Source organism: Monodon monoceros, unplaced genomic scaffold (assembly GCF_005190385.1).
Source record: "Monodon monoceros isolate NGI ecotype Baffin Bay Population unplaced genomic scaffold, NGI_Narwhal_1 Super_Scaffold_18, whole genome shotgun sequence".
NCBI classification, from domain to species: domain Eukaryota; kingdom Metazoa; phylum Chordata; class Mammalia; order Artiodactyla; family Monodontidae; genus Monodon; species Monodon monoceros.
In genome coordinates, this window is record NW_021703774.1 from 13,000,730 (window position 1) to 13,016,934 (window position 16,205).

At 37.4% G+C, this 16,205-nt stretch overlaps 1 non-coding gene across 1 annotated transcript; it reads right to left on the minus strand.

Annotated features, from left to right (window-relative positions):
* Nucleotides 1-15,861: 15,861 nt before the first annotated feature.
* On the minus strand, nt 15,862-15,967 carry LOC114900099. Its single transcript, XR_003794721.1, has one exon. It is a non-coding gene; the product is annotated as a U6 spliceosomal RNA (small nuclear RNA).
* Nucleotides 15,968-16,205: the final 238 nt, after the last annotated feature.

Below are 16,205 nucleotides of genomic sequence, written 5' to 3' on the forward strand. Positions count from 1 at the left end.
CCTCCCACCCTCCCTATCCCACCCCTCTAGGTGGTCACAAAGCACCGGGCTGATCTCCCTGTGCTATGCGGCTGCTTCCCACTAGCTATCTATTTTACGTTTGGTAGTGTATATATGTCCATGCCACTCTCTCACTTTGTCACAGCTTACCCTTCCCCCTCCCCATATCCTCAAGTCCATTCTCTAGTAGGTCTGTGTCTTTATTCCTGTCTTACCCCTAGGTTCATGACATTTTTTTTTCCTTAAATTCCATATATATGTGTTAGCATACAGTATTTGTCTTTCTCTTTCTGACTTACTTCACTCTGTATGACAGACTCTAGGTCCATCCACCTCATTACAAATAGCTCAATTTCGTTTCTTTTTATGGCTGAGTAATATTCCATTGTATATATGTGCCACATCTTCTTTATCCATTCATTTGATGATGGACACTTAGGTTGTTTCCATCTCCGGGCTATTGTAAATAGAGCTGCAGTGAACATTGTGGTACATGACTCTTTTTGAATTATGGTTTTCTCAGGGTATATGCCCAGTAGTGGGATTGCTGGGTCGTATGATAGTTCTATTTGTAGTTTTTTAAGGAACCTCCATACTGTTCTCCATAGTGGCTGTACCAATTCACATTCCCACCAGCAGTGCAAGAGTGTTCCCTTTTCTCCACACCCTCTCCAGCATTTATTGTTTCTAGATTTTTTGATGATGGCCATTCTGACTGGTGTGAGGTGATATCTCATTGTAGTTTTGATTTGCATTTCTCTAATGATTAATGATGTTGAGCATTCTTTCATGTGTTTGTTGGCAGTCTGTATATCTTCTTTGGAGAAATGTCTATTTAGGTCTTCTGCCCATTTTTGGATTGGGTTTTTTTTTGTTATTGAGCTGCATGAGCTGCTTATAAATTTTGGAGATTAATCCTGTGTCACTTGCTTCATTTGCAAATATTTTCTCCCATTCTGTGGGTAGTTTTGTCTGTCCAACTGCTCCTGCAAGTCTCTGCTGATATTGTGGGCACAACGGGGCACTTCAGCCTTGAAATGCAAACAGCCCACATTGCCCGAGACTCCAGCCTTGGGTTACTTACTAGGACTTTAAAGAAGAGCAACAACAACAAAAGAGGAGCTTGCATTTCCAATGTAACTGTTCTGCCCTGGCTGTCAGGAACTATCTGAACCATCTGTAGTCCCCAAGACTGAGGAAGAAATAAAAAGAGGCCTTTTTAAACTCAGGCAGGAAAACTGTGAGATCTCTGGTTCTGGCAGCTGTCTTTATGTAAATGAACTGTAATTAATTGGCTTAAAGGAAATTGAGCACATTCTCAGAAATATGAAAGAAACTTGTCAGAATACATTTCAGGTTCACTTGACCTGGGAAATATTCAGTATTGAATTAATATTTAGTAGTATTAGAGCTAGCTTAAGCTTGTGGGTTTAATTAATACAGACCTGTATTTAGAGTCCTCAACATTAACTATAAAACTTTTATTGTACCTAGGGTTACTGCAAGTCAGTAAGTGCATATTGTTTCTATTATAAAAATTGTCAACAAGGAAAATAATATTAAACTTTTAAGTAAATGTAACTGAGATAAGAGCTTTTTGGTAAACTCTAGGAATAATTATGTTTTCGAAATGTCCATCTAAAACAGTCTCTCTAAATTTTGGTAACTTGAAAATAACTTAAATGATAGGAATTCATTGAATATCCAGGTTATTTCAAGTAAGATAAAATACTGGGACATTAATTGCTAAGCAGATATAATTCTACCTACTTTTGTCTTCTTATCAGAGGAAAAGTAAAGATATTTGGGTTTATTGGACACATGGCATGTGCCACGTTGAGGAAATAAATTATACATTAAGAAGAAGTATGTTTCTAGAGGTTATGGGATATTCCAAAAAATGAATGCTGATGTGACAAACAGTTTACAAGGACTTGCTTCTTGGTTTTTATTAGATATTAAGGCTTTAAGGTTAAAAATTATAAGGGAAACATTTCAATATGCAAGGAAAATGGAAAATGTATTTTCAGTTAAAAAATTAAAAAAGTATCAGGAACTGAAATGTATTTTGTGAAAGGAAAACAAAAGGCAGTTTTGTCCTATACCTGGTTGCTTCTAAATGAAAAACAAGCACAAAACAAAACAAAAAAACGGGACAAAATAATTTGGATACCAAAAGTTGTAGGAGGTTTATGGAAATGGAACACTGAGAAAATAAATTTGTACATGGATAGGATTCTTTAAGGTTGGATTAAATTTAATTATGTAAATGGATTTTATTTAAAGAAGGTTGATGGAAGAATAAATTTGGATTCTCTTGTTTTAAATTTTTATATTGGAGTATAGTTGACTTATAATGTTGTCTTAGTTTCAAGTGTACATCTAAGTGATTCAGTTAAACATTTACATATATCTATTCTTTTCCAGATTCTTTTCACATATAAGTTATTACAGAGTACTGAGTAGAGTTCCCTGTGCTATACAGTAAGTCCTTATTGATTATCTAATTGTTGTTTAGTAGCATATTGCTTAGCATCCATGTGTTTGTGACTTTTACAGTTTTTTTTTCTGTAGTTGATTTCTAATCTCATAGTGTTGTGGTCTGAAGAGGTGCTTGATATGATTTCAGTTTTCTTAAATTTACCAAGGCTTGCTTTATGGCCCAGTATCAGGTGTATCCTGGAGAATGTTCCATGTGCACTTGAAAAGAATGTATTCTGCTGCTTTCGGATGGAATGCTCTATAAATAACAATTTAGTCCATCTTTTCTAATGTGTTATTTGAGGCCTGTGTTTCCTTACTGCTTTTCTCTCTGGATAATCTGTCTATTGTTGTAAGTGGGGTGTTAAAGTCCCCCACTATTATTGTGTTACTGTTGATTTCTCCTTTAATGGCTGTTAGCACCTCAATATATAAGGCAAATACTACGATGTTGAGTGCATATATATTTACAATTGATATATCTTCTTCTTAGATTGTCCCTTGATAATTATGTGTAGTGGCTTTGCCTCTTGTAACAATCTTTATTTTAACCTCTGTTTTGCCTGATATGAGTACTGCTATTCCAGCTTTCTTTGATTTCAAATAGCATGGAATAAATTTTTTCAACCCCTCACTTTCAGTCTGTATGTGTCCCTTGATCTGAATTGGGTCTCTTGTAGACAGAATCTGTGTGGGTCTTGTTTTTGTATCCATTCAGCCAGTCTGTGTCTTTTGGTTGAAGTATTTCATCCATTCACATTTAAGGTAATTACCAATATGTATGTTCTTATTGCAATTTTGTTGATTGTTTTGTACTTGTTTTGTAGCTTTTTCTTCTCGTCCTCCTTTGTTCTACTGTGATTGGATGACTATCTTTAGTATAGTATCTTTAGAAAGGAATAGCTTGGATTCCTTTATCTATTTTTGTGTTTATATATTACAGATTTTTGGTTTGCAGTTACCATGAAGTTTTGATATAGCAGTCTATATACATGTTTACAAGATTGTTTTAGTTGCTGATCTCTTAATTTTAAATGCATTTCCAATATCCTGTATTTGTACTCTCCTCTTCTTACAAGTGCTGTTTTTTTTTAAATTTTATTGGAGTTGATTTATGATGTTGTGTTAGTTTCTGGTGTACAGCAAAGTGATTCAGTTATACATATACACATACTCATTCTTTTTCAGATTCTTTTCTCATATAGATTATCACAGAATATTGAGTAGAGTTCCCTGTGCTATACAGTAGGTCCTTGCTGGTTATCTATCTTTTATACAGTCGTGTGTGTATGTTAATCCCACGATCTCATTTATCCCTCCCAACACCGCAAGTTTCCCCTGTGGTAACCATAAGTTTGTTTTTGAGATATGTGTAAGTCTGTTTCTGTTTTTGTAAATGTTCATTTGTATCATTTTTAAAAAAAAATTAGATTACACATGAGTGATATCAAATGATATTTGTCTTTCTCTGTCTCACTTACTTCACTTAGTATGATCATCTCCAGGTCCATCCATGTTGCTGCAATTGGCATTAATTCATTCTTTGTATGGCTGAGTAATATTCCATTGTATATATGTACCACTTCTTCTTTATCCATTCATCTGTCAATGGACATTTAGGTTACTTCCATGTCTTGGCTATTGTAAGTAGTGCTGCAGTGAAAATGGGATGCAGGTGTCTTTTCAAATTATGGTTTTCTTTGGATATATGCCCAGGAGTGGGATTCCTGGGTCATATAGTCATTCTGCTTTTACTTTTGTAAGGAAGCTCCATTCTGTTCTCCATAGTGGTTGTATCAATTTACATTCCCACCAACAGTGTAGGAGGGTTCCCTTTTCTCCACACCCTCTCCAGCATTTATTGTTTGTAGACTTTTTGATGATGGCCGTTCTGACTGGTGTGAGGTGGTACCTCACTGTAGTTTTGGTTTGTGTTTCTCTGAGAATTAGTTATGTTGAACATCTTTTCATGTGCTTCTTGTCCATCTGTATGTCTTCTTTGGGGAAGTGTCTATTTAGATCTTCTGCCCATTTTTTTGATTGGTTTGTTTGTTTGATATAGAGCTGCATGAGCTATTTGTATAATTTTGGAGATTAATCCCTTGTCTGTTGCTTTGTTTGCAAATATTTTCTCCCATTCTGCGGGTTGTCATTTTGTTTATGGTTTCCTTTGCTGTGCAGAAGCTCTTAAGGTTAATTAGGTCCCATGTTTGTTTTTATTTCATTACTCTAGGAGGTGGTTCCAAAAAGATATCACTGCAATTTATGTCAGAGAGTGATCTGCCTAGGTTTTCCTCTGAGAGGTTTATAGTGTCCGGCCTTACATGTAGGTCTTTGATCCATTTTGTGTTTATTTTTGTGTATGGTGTTAGAGAATGTTCTAGTTTCATTCTTTTACATGTAGCTGTCCAGTTTACCAAGCCCCACTTGTTGAAGAGACTGTCTTTTCTCCATTGTATATTCTTGCCTCCTTTGTCATAGATTAATTGACCCCAGGGGGCATGGCTTTATTTTCGGGCTGTCTATCCTGTTCCATTGCTCAATATTTCTCTTTTTGCACCAGTTTCATACTGTTTTGATTACTGTAGCTTTGTAGTGTAGTCTGAAGTCAGGGAGCCTGATTCCTCCAGCTCTGTTTTTCTTTCTCAGGATTGTGTTGGCTATTCAGGGTCTTTTGTGTTTCCACACAAATTTAAAAATTTTTTTAGTTCTGTGAAAAATCCCATCAGTAATTTGATAGGGATTGCACTGAATCTGTACATGGCCTTGAGTAGTCTAGTCATTTTGACAGTATTGACACTTCTGATCCAAGAACATGGTCTATCTTTCCATCCATTTGTGTCATCTTCGATTTCCTCCATCAGTGTCTGATAGTTTTTGGAGTACAGGTGTTTTGCCTCTTTAGGTAGGACTAGTCCTAGGTATTTTATTCTTTTGGATGCAATGATAAAAGGGATTGTTTCCTGAATTTCTCTTTCTGGTCTTTCATTGTTAGTGTACAGGAACATAAGAGATTTCTGTGTATTAATTTTGTATCCTGCAACTCTACCAAATTCATTGATAAGCACTAGTAGTTTCCTGGTAGCATCCTTAGTATTTTGTATATATAGTATCATGCCATCTACAAACAGTGATGGTTTTACTCCTTCTTTTCCAATTTGGATTCATTTTATTTCTATTTCTTCTCTGATCGCCATGGCTAGGGCTTCTAAAACTATGTTGAGTAAAAGTGGTGGAAGTGGACATCCTTGTCTTGTTCCTGATCTTAGAAGGAATGCTTTCAGCTTTTCACCATTGAGTATGATGTTAGTTGTGAGTCTGTCATCTATGGCCTTTATTATGGTGAGTTATGGTTGGAGGGACTGGTGTCTGCCCACTGGTGGGTGGAGCTGGGTCTTGTTCCTCTGGTGGGCAGGGCCATCTCAAGGGGTGTGTTTAGAGTCGGCTCTAGGCTAAGGAAAACATTAGGCAGGCATGGATGGGACTATATTCCTGCCCTGTTGGTTGTTTGGCCTGACACATCCCAGAACTGGAGACTACAGGCTGTTGGGTAGGCCCTGGTCTTGGTGTCAAAATGGCCACCTCCAGGTGAGTGCATACCAATGAGTACTCCCCATTACCTCCACCACCAGTCTCCTTGTCCCCACAGTGAGCCACACCCCCCAACCCCACCTCTACAGGGACCCTCCAAGACCACCAGGTAGGTCTGGCCCAGGCTCCTATGAAGTCACTGTTTATTCCCCTGGGTCCTGGTGCACATGAGACCTTGTGTGTGCCCTCCAACAGTGGAGTTTCTGTTTCCTCCAGTCCTGTGGAGTTCCTGCAGTCAAGCCCCACTGGCCTTCAAAGCCGAATACTCTGGGGAGATCCTCCTTCTGATGCCAGACCCCCAGACTAGGAAGCCTGATGTGGGGCTCAGAACTCTCACTCCTTTGGGAGAACGTCTGTGATATAGTTATCTTCCAGTTTGTGGGTCACCCACGCAGCAGGTATGGGATTTAATTGTATCATGAATGTGCCCCTTCTACCATCTCACTGTGGCGTTTTCTTTGTCTTTGGATGTAGAATATCTTTTTTCATAGGTTCCAGACTTTTTTGTTGATGTTTGTTCAGCACTTAGTTGTGGTTTTGATGTTTTCATGAGAGGAGGTGAGCTCAAGTCCTTATACTCTGCCATCTTGTCTCCACCCTCTGGGCTCCAGATTTTTCTCTTTCTGTAATGTAATGGACTCACTTGCCCTTGTGTATAGTACACTTAGGGTGCAGAGGTCTTGCACCTAACATGTCAGATTAGAGTTCCCAGCATAGAACTGCTGCGTTGACACCACACTTTGGTGGACACTGTGCAGAAAAGCTGCTCTCAACACCTCAATTTAAGATGACTGCACCTGGAATCTGAGGCTGAAGTGCTGTGAGCTGGTTTCTCTCTCTTAAGAGAACAGAGTTTTCTTGGAATGCTGCTTCTGACAGCAGATTATGCAAATTTCTTTGCCTTTAAATAAACTGTCCCTATTTGCCCTTGAAATCTTTTATTGTCACTTTGGTTAAATGAATCAGAATTGTTTCACAGAGACATATGATCCTATCTGATCAGGTGTTTTACATTTTTTTGATATTTTTGACAGACTTCCCAAATGTCAAATTCTAATTAAAATTTTGACCTTCTGCTAACTTTGGGGTGCTTCAGAGAGACCCTGGACCATCCCAAAGAGAAATCCTAAACTAACTGGGTTCGTTTGGTATGTTAAATTACATGGGAATCATTGTCAAATGAGTACTAAATCTTCTTAGGTTGTATCATATGGGTGAATGTTATTAATATAGATATTTTAAAAATTTTATGGATTTCCTTAAAATCTGGTGTGTCCTGATAAAATGTTACCAGTCATGATTCTAGTTATTATAATCAAGTTTCTTTGTCAATTGCTTTGTGATCAGGTGTTTAACTGTGCCCTTTTAGTCTTTTGTCATTCATAGAAAGATAAGCTGATGCTTTGTAAAAATGCTTCATCTCCAGGAAGATTCATAGAAAGGGTTTTTTGACAAGTACAGGTTTTTGGTAACTTTCATTATCACACCACTGAACTGGGTAAACCTGATGGCTTTCTAAAGCTGTTAATTACATAGGTTTATTAAAGTGGTGGATATGGTTATAATTTTTCACTGTCTAAAATATTACTGCCTTTTTTGAATTTTATTTTTTTATACAGCAGGTTCTTATTAGTCATCAGTTTTATACACATCAATATATACATGTCAATCCCAATCACCCAATTCATCCCACCCCCTGCCGCTTTCCCCCCTTGGTGTCCATGTTTGTTCTCTACATCTGTGTCTCAATTTCTGCCCTGCAAACCAGTTCATCTGTACCATTTTTCTAGGTTCCACATATATGCGTTAATATACGATATTTGTTTTTCACTTTCTGACTTAACTTCACTCTGTATGACAGCCTCTAGATCCATCCACGTCTCAACAAATGACCCAATTTCGTTCCTTTTTATGGCTAATATTCCATTGTATATATGTACCACATTTTCTTTATCCATTTGTCTGTCGGGCATTTAGGTTGCTTCCATGACCTGGCTATTGTAAATAGTGCTGCAATGAACATTGGGCTGCATGTGTCTTTTTGAATTATGGTTTTCTCTGGGTATATGCCCAGTAGTGGGATGGCTGGGTCATATGGTAATTCTATTTTTAGTTTTTTAAGGAACCTCCATACTGTTCTCCACAGTGGCTATATCAATTTACATTCCCCCCAACAGTGCAAGAGGGTTCCCTTTTCTCCACACCCTCTTCAGCACTGGTTGTTTGAAGATTTTCTGATGACGCCCATTCTAATTGGTGTGAGTTAGTACCTCATTGTAGTTTTGATTTGCATTTCTCTAATAATTAGTGATGTTGAGCAGCTTTTCATGTGCTTCTTGGCCATCTGTATGTCTTCTTTGGAGAAATGTCTATTTAGGTAGGTCTTCTAAAATATTACTGCCTTTTAATCTGCATTTTCCAGATATAAGGAAACCCTTCCAAGCTAATTATATTTTAGACCAGGTTCATAAACTTACATCCCTAAGTAGAATTGAAACATTTATTTTTTCCCTCTACTTGATCCCTCCAGAAATTGGAAACTCATATTCCCAGCAGCTTTATTGGGTAAATAAGAAAGGCCACCTCCTAACAAGTGCAGGAATCTCAAGGTATTTTTCAGACACCTCAAAAAGAGAGGAATTCATCCAAATCTGTAAAGCAGAATTAGATAAGCCCTTGGCATTGATTTCCTGGCCCTGAGCATCCTTTTAAAACTTCAGTCTGAGATTCCTTATAAAAATTTCTAACACAGCCAATTTAAAGGACCTATGTGATAAATTACACTTACATAAGTAAGCAAGCCAAGTTTATTGAAATCAGGCTTAATTTGCAAACAAATTCATCTTAACTTGGATATATTTGGTAAATAGGGTATTTTAGAGAGAAAACGATTGTTTCAGTGGATTATCAAATACTGTTGAGTTTTGTATTTACTAAGACTCACTCCCCAGATAGCCCCTTCCTGTATAACTTTAAGTTGAGTCAATAAAATGACACTCTAAGATTGTTTCTGAAGCTTATCCTTCCCATGTAAACCCTGGGGATCAAGTTATTCTTAAAACCTGGAAAGAGGGGTCCCCCAAAGGTGAATTATTGCCAAAATGGAAGGGCCCCTCTAAAGTAATTTTAGCCACCCCACCCCCTTGGTGTCAAACTGCAAGGGATATCTAGTTGGATACATTTAACCAGATTAAAAGCTTTTACCTCCAAAGACCCTGCAGGTCACAAGAGAAGAACAATACACCCGTGAGCCAGTAGAAGAATCTGAGATGCCTATTCAGAATACAGGTACCATCAACAGGTAATGTGATGTGGTGGGTTGGACTTTTGCCATTCTTGCTATTGTACTCTTGCTTGCATTCCACCAGTTTGCTCAGCCACTGCCACCGGAGCTCCTTTGTCCATGCTGGGTTTAAGGGAAACACTGTCCCACAGAAATGCTCCTCCCATTGACTTTATCCACCTTACTAGTCCCTGTAAGTAGGGGACAGTGGCAAGAAAATACACTTATCAGTATTTCCAGAATTGTATCTAAAGGGGAACATTTAAAAGAATGCTGGATATGCCATCAACACCCCCAGCTGGCTACTGGCCCTCTTGCATTTCCCCTGAACCAGCTGGGTCCAGTGGTAATTAATGATCTAAATCAGGGACAACTGCCACCCCCTTGACCTCTGCTAGTCACACTTGAACTTTCCAGGGTGCGATTCCAATGCTTTAACGCAACTACCCCCATACAACTGGACCCGAGGTGTGGGGCACACTGTTAAATTGCACAAATAGCATTTATTTCACATGCCCTGAGAACACCCCAAGATATAATGACACCAGATATCCTGCCTCTTATATAGGGATAAACTGTACCTACAACCTTACCCACTGGTGCCCTGTTTCAAACTATGGCCCAGTCTCCCTAAACAACATGGAAGGGGAATGTGAGCAGTGGGAAGGAAATGTCCCATCCACCTAGTCAATCCAGTTCAACCCACCTGTGGAATTCCAGGCAAACAGTGATCTGGCCTATGGAGTGTGACCCTCTGATGGTGTCAGCAGGATCATACATGAGCATCTTGTTAAAAATGTTGTAGAGCTTTATACACTTAATTATCAGCTTTATACACTAAATTATCAGCTTAATGGTCTGCTGTTCCCTAATTGTTTAAGTACTAACAACAGTTATATCCTTCAAGAACTGTCCACTCTAAACAACCATGAGACAGACATTCAGGTCTGCACCCCTGAAGGGTTTATTTTCCTCTTCAGACACCCAAGCCATCATATGTTATGAAGTATGGCCAGGCCCTGTCCTTTTCCAGCCAAGCTACATAGCCTGTAAATGCACTGTCCATTTCATAGGAGGGCACACAATAGGGATAAGAGGTATTTTTATCTGTAACAGGACCATTCCAGCTCACCACTGAACCCAGAGAGCACAAGGAATGATCCTAACAGGGGCAGGGCTGGCCATAGGACTAGCAGCTCTGGGGAGGCTTTACCTATCATAAAGCAACACCGAGAAATCTCACCAGACAGCTTGGTTATATGATGAAACAGGACAAGCCTTACCATGATGACTTAAGACCTCTCTTTTTCCTTTGGCTAATGTAGTTCTTGACAATCATCTAGCTCTTGATTACCTTCTGGCAGAACAAGGTGGAGTTTGTGTGATAACTAATACTTTCTGCTGCACCTGGATCAATGCGACAGGACAGGTAGAAGTTAATGTTAAGGAAATACACACCCAAGCAGAATGGCTTCACAATTTTAGCAGGGGTGATTTCGCTTCCACTGTCTGGTCAGCAGTAAAGGAAGCCCTAAGTTAACCTGGTTGCTTCCCTTTCTAGGCCCTTTAGTGGTATTGTTCTTCTCCTTTTTGGCCCTTGTTTGTTTAATCTTTTGGTTAAGTTTGTGTCTTCTAGGCTCCAACAGTTTCAAATAAGACTCATGGTTCAAAGAATTCAACCCATTCCAGAGGAGGTAGCTACAGTTCCTTGGAACAGTCAGTAAGGGACGTCTACACCTCTAGGGTAGGCTAGGGTCTGCAGCCCATGTCCAGCATGAAGAAATTTCAGAAGAGACCTTTGGCCCCTTAAGAAAAAGGTGTGTAGAATCCCTCAAGGGGGAATGAGACAGGCTGGGACCCTTTGCTGCAGTGCTTGCACCTGAACAAACATCTCCAGCAACAAAATACAGACACTATAAGGGACTAAAAATAACTGCATGCATGCACAGTTGGGGCAAATTACGAACAAGATACAAAAAGACCAAAAACCCAACTGCCACTTCTGAGGAGCTGGGAGCAAAAGCAGGGTACTGTGCATGCACACAGCACCACCAAGGGGGAGGGCAGACCACCTAAGCCACTCCTCCAGCTTGACGTCTGGACCCGCCCCCTACCCTCACCCCATATAAGGAACCAGCTGGTCCCCTTCCCCTCCGCACCAGGGAGAGAGCAAGGGAACCTGTTGTTTTTCCTCCCTCATGCTGCAGCACGAATCGCAGTACAGCCTTGCCTGAGTTTCTCATCTGGCCTCTTATCTGTTTCTATTAAGGATGCCAAGAACCCTGGTCAGTAACACAACCATCATTAAACATTACATTAAAAATTTAAGCTATTAAATTGCCAAATAGATTGGTCAATACAGTTAACATGATTTAAGATACTCTCCAATAACATTCTAGAATTTTCAAAAATATTATCTAGTGCATTTTATCAGATAAATGCTTTAAGAACACTTAAAATGCATTCCTTATGAAAGTAATAAAACTGGTTCTCAAATACTATTTTTTAGCAAAAGGTCTTCAAATGCAAATTTATTTCCAAATCACATTGTACTTATACAACATATACCAGTATACAAATTTAAACACTATGCATGCCTCCTACCTTTTAGAAGTACAGTGTATAAACTAAAAGGTACTTACCAGTCTCAACTGTAGGGTAATAACAATAGCATAAGAGAAATTCAAATATATACTGTAATTATAATAGCAACACATTATAAATTTTAGTTGTGAAATTTTATAGTTTAATATGGTAGTTTTTTTCTAGGAACCTGATTAATACTATTGTCAATTTGGAAAAAGAAGAAAATGTAAAATAAGTTAAAAGAAATGAACAAAATTTGCCTGAGAAATTGTGCCCAAAATAAAGTGGGACTTTGAGTGGTAAATAAGGAAAATTAAATATCTGTTACAACACTATAGAGCACAATAAATTCACTGCTTGCTCTTTTACAAGGACATTCATCAGTCACCTTTATATATAAATTGATTGTATTGTTGCACTCAGAATAGTTTGAAACCTAAATGCTAATACAATTTGGCATGCAGTATGTAAAAATATTGATATCAAATAATTGTAGAGTAACATACAAAACACCTTAGCACAGACGTACAATTCCCATATGTACTGGAACATAAATCATGCATTAGTTGGCCATATTGCAAAAATCTGCACTATTACCTAAATTAAAAAATCAGGACAAGTAAATCACTACATTAACCTTTTGGAATTACAATTTAATTATTCTCCACACACCAGTTCACATTTATGCAAGTTTTTCTTCTGAATTAATAAGTCATTTCCTTTAATTGCTCAAATGGTGATCAGAGTTCTGATTTTTACAAGCACACATTTATTTTGGGAAGTCAGATTTCTATAAAATTCTTTATTAATAGCTACATATCATTTGCCAAAAAATTTTAACAGAGCTAAAGAGAAATGCATTATAGTATTTTACAATTTGTCCTGGATGAAAAATGTATATAACAGTCATGACTTGCCTATGTAATAAGAGTTACGTCCTTTAGTCTTAAATTTAATTCTATTTTAATTAAATATTTGAATACAATTATTTGTAAAGCCTCCATTCTAATATTATAGCCTTACATCACATGCCAAAAGCAGCCTTTGTTTGAACTGTTTGAGTTTTGTCACTTTTTCACACTTAGGTTTTATAGTAATTATTTTTAAATGGATGTACCTACTAAGTTATTGTAACTTCACTGCCCTGTAAGGCTTGGTCCTCAAAAATATTTACTGTTTGATTATTGACTACCATTTATATTTTCATTGTTTGAGTCACACACCACGTACACACACACACACAATGATACGAGATTACGATACAACCTTCCTTGAACTGTTACAGCTGTTTCCAGTTCCCTCCACCTGTGGCATCCATCCAGATTGCAGTGGAAGGTACATTAGATGTAGTTAGACTCACCCAAGTATGAGTCCTACTCCTGTAATCACTAACTGGGGCATCTTAGGTAAATCATTATCTTCCTTGAGATTATGTTTCATTATAAGAGAGAGATTCAGATATTCCCCCCTATAGAATCACTGTAAATTTGAGCTTGAGTCATCAAAGTTACCCTTCATCTTTTAGATGCCCTCTGTGATATGCCCAAGGCTTTCTTGTAATTTCCAAGAATTTTGGGCAGCCTTTATTACTTCTGCCTCTAAGTTCCTGGAATCTTGCCAAACACAAGTTACTCTCTTTTCTTCTTGCCAGATTTTAAACTCATTCCGCCTTTTCTCATTTCCCACAAATTTCATTTGCTGAACATCTCCAATAGATTTAAAGGTAAACTTATGAAGTCTTTTGTAATTTAATCATGAACACCATATAAAACATATGTATGAGACTTCACAAAATGATGGGAGATTAGAATCCTTAGTCTTAAAAGGCCTTGAGCCCTCAAATATCTCACTTGTTTATAGGTTTTATGTTTTTCTTGGTTGTTGTTTCTATGTCTGTTTTTAGTCCCTGTTTTCTTTCATCCTACCCAACATTTTTATTGCCAAAGGAGGGCAGCTATTTATGTTTTGTTTACTTATGCATGTACATATGCATGAATTTGATTCCTTCTAGCCAGATGTAAAAAGATAAATTTTGCAATATCCATACTGATTAAATAAGACCTAATTAAGATCCCTATGCCAATACATGACACATAATCATTAGTCAAACCAAGTTATGTCTCATCCCCTTTAACGAGAAAATAGATGAAATAATGCATTTCCTACAGGTGAACTTACCCACAGACCATACCAGTGAATATTCAAGGACTACATACCATATGTACTCTGGGAGCTGAAGCTGCACATAAACATAACTGTTATGAAATTACTTCAAACGGTTATGCAGTAAGTCTTTTCTCTAAAATCAATGAAAATTAATTGTTAATTGGCTTGAAAGACAGATTGTAAAATGGCTTCCCATTTTCCTCATCTCCTAGTATTCATGCCCTGTGCAATCTCCTGTCTTTAAGTGTGGGTGGGACCCATGACTTGCTTCTAATCAGAGAATACGGCAAAGGTGCTGAGATGTCACAGATAGATATACCATGTTCTCTGATTGGAAGAATCAATATTGTCAAAATGACTATACTACCCAAGGCAATCTACAGATTCAATGAAACCCCTATCAAATTACCAACAGCATTTTTCACAGAACTAGAACATAAAATTTTAAAATTTGTATGGAAACACTAAAGACCCCGAATAGCCAAAGCAATTCCGAGAAAGAAAAATGGAGCTGGAGGAATCAGGCTCCCTGACTTTATAACACAAAGCTACACTAATCAAAACAGTACAGAAATGGTGCAAAAAGAGAAATATAGATTAAGATCATAACTCACAACTTCTGTATTATTAGAAAACTGTCTCTGCTAACTCTCACCCTTGCTGGCATTTCAGCTGCTCTTTGGAAAGGTCCAAGTGATAAGGAACTGAATGTGGCTTCCAGCCAAGAGCAAGCAGGTGACTAAAGATCTCAGGATGACAGACCTTAAGGAACTGAATCTTGCCAGCAGCCATATGAACTTGGAAGTGCATCCTTCCTCAATTGAACCTCAGATGACACCACCGCCCTAACCAGCATGTCCTTGATAACAGACTTGTAAGACCTTAAAACAGAAAACTCAACTAAATCATACCTAGATTCTTGACCACTGACACTGGGAAAATAAACTTGTGCTGTTTCAAGCTGCTAAGTTAATGGTAATATCGTTACACAGCAAAAATGAGATCCAGAATATTTCCCCAATGTGAACAAAATAGTTTTCAAATATTTTTGTGTAAAAAACTTTTAAGCATATACAAAAGTCAAAACAATTGTATAGCAAACACCGATATAAATAAGACAGCAATGCTCTCATCAGTGCTTATGAATAACCAAAATTATGCAGCAGAACATTACAGGCATACCTCGTTTTATTGCACTTTGCTTTACTGTGCTTCACAGATATTGCAGTTTACAAATTGAAGGTTTGCGGCAACCCTGTGTTGATTCAGTCTATCGGTGCCATTTACCCAACAGTATTTACTTACTGTCTCTGTGTCACATTTGGTAATTCTCTCAATATTTCACCCTTTCATTATTATTATATTTATTATGGTGATCTGTGATTAGTGATCTTTGATGGTACTATGAGGAACCGCTGAAGGCTCAGATGGTTAGCATTTTTTTAGCAATAAATGTTTTTTAATTAAGGTACGTACATTAGTTTTTTAGATATAATGCTATTGCATACAACAGACAACAGCATAGTGTAAACATAACTTTTATATGCACTGGGAACCAAAAAATATATATGACTGACTTTATTGCAATATTCACTTTATTACAATGGTCTGGAACTAAGCCCACAATATCTTTGAGGTATGCCTCTGTACTATAAGAAGCAAAAAAAATTAGGCAACAGAGCTAACTGAAATATGTACTTATAATTTTTAAATAATCCAGTATTTTCTAACACATCTTATCCAATTTTAATTTCCATGAAGTTTTTTCCTTAAAAGGATAGACTATTATTCTTGCACAAGGCCATGCTAATCTTCTCGGCATTGTTCCAATTTTAGTATATGTGCTGCTGAAGCAAGCACAAGGATAAGATATTATTAGTCAATGATTGAAAAAATTAACAAAAAATATTAATATTTATGGGTTATATTTGAAAAATACCTTAGTAGAAAAAATTAGAATTGATTCTTTGAAAAAATTAAAATTCAATTTTTTTTTCTTGAGGAAAAAATTACAACATGGATTTTATTTTGTATTTGAAGGACAGAAGCAAATTAATTACATTTACAGTTGGATGGATGCCAAAGTTGTTTTTATGAA